The sequence below is a fragment of the Octopus sinensis genome, linkage group LG18 (assembly GCF_006345805.1).
Source record: "Octopus sinensis linkage group LG18, ASM634580v1, whole genome shotgun sequence".
NCBI lineage: Eukaryota > Metazoa > Mollusca > Cephalopoda > Octopoda > Octopodidae > Octopus > Octopus sinensis.
This window is the reverse complement of record NC_043014.1, coordinates 8,022,555-8,024,247: the sequence shown is the minus strand read 5'-3', so window position 1 is coordinate 8,024,247 and position 1,693 is coordinate 8,022,555.

The window sequence follows — 1,693 nt, the reverse complement described above, 5'->3', positions numbered from 1 at the left end:
ATCTAATCGACTAAACCGCTCCCTCAAATTTCAGGCTCTTTCACCAAACTATTCTGAAGGCCTTGTGTTTAGAGTAGAAATTATTATTATTATTATTATTATTATTATTATTAATATTATTATTATTATTATTATTATTATTATTATTATTATTGTTGTTGTTGTTGTTGTTCTTGTTATTCTTATTCTTATTCTTATTCGTATTATTATTAGGCGGCGAACTGACAGAGTCGTTGGTACGGCGGGCAAAATGCTTAGTGGTATATTCTCTAACCTTTTATTCTGAGTTCAGATTCTGCCGAGGACGACCTTGTCCTTCATTCTTCCGGGGTCTATAAATTAAGTACCAGTGAAACAATGGGGCTGATGTAATCGACTAAACCTCTTCCTCAAATTTCAGGCTTTGTACCCTTAGTTGAAAGTATTATTATTATTACTATTATAATTATTAGGTCAAGGAGGCGAGCTGGCAGAATCGTTTGCACGCCGGGCGAAATGCCTAGCGGTATTTCGTACGTGCTTACGTTCAAATTTCATCGAGGTCGACTTCGCATTTCATCCTTTTGGGGTCGATCAATAAATACCAGTTGAGTACTGGGGTTATTGTAATCGATTTAACAACTCCCCCATATTTCAGGCCTTGTGCCTATAGTAGACAGGATTCTTCTTCTTCTTATTATTATTATTATTAGGAGGCGAGATGGCAGAATCGTTAAGACGCCGGGTTAAAATGCTATGTGGTATTCGTTTAAATTCCACCGAGGTCTGCTTTGCCACACTGATTGACGTAATCGACTAATTATCTCCCTCCAATTTGCTGCCCTTGTAGCAAAATTTGAAACCATTATTATTCAGTAATCTTATTTTTATCACGTTCTTTCACTGCACTACTGAGCACAGCTTTGTGTGCCTTGAGAACGTGCTGTCATTTTTTGTGGTGCTCCTATTTGCCCTGTATTGAAAGCGCTTTACGCAGGATATGTGCGGTGCCTAGTAGTGCTATTATATACATATATTGTATACATTCGTAAGCCCTGGTATTTTGATTATGCATTTGCCTCAATGTTTTTTAATCATACCTAATGTCCACTCCTCTCTGGATCGTGCCTTTCTCATCCACGTGATCCCAATCGTCCTCCTGAAATCCTAACTCCACCACCGTGGATGCTTTTCGGGTGGTCGTTTCTGCTCGCGCGGGTACCACATGACATATATGACCGCGTGTGTACCGTTGGCGATTTTTTTTCCTCTGTCTTCCCTTCTCTGGATCTTTCCTTCTCCTATGTTTCCGACGAAGAGCTCCGCTTGAAACGTTAAACCCTCCTTCTTCCCTTCCTTTCTGAGCGTCCAATAATACTATATTTTTTCCACGTCCTCGCGTTGTCGTGTTTTCTCTTTGTGTTTTCTTGTTTGGATTAACTTGTGTATATTTAAACAAAAAGAGAAATTACCTATAACAGGCAATTTCTACACGCTAGGAGACAATCAAAACCACCGAAGACCACATAATAAATTTAAGTAATATTTCTTTATGTTTAAATGTTCACTATTTTATATTGAAAATATGTCGTCTATTGACTGTTTATGCATGCTAGGCCACTGGTAGTGAAATCTGTAAAAAAATGTAATACCCTATATAGATATCTAAGTATTGATTATATATATATATATATATATATATATATATATATAT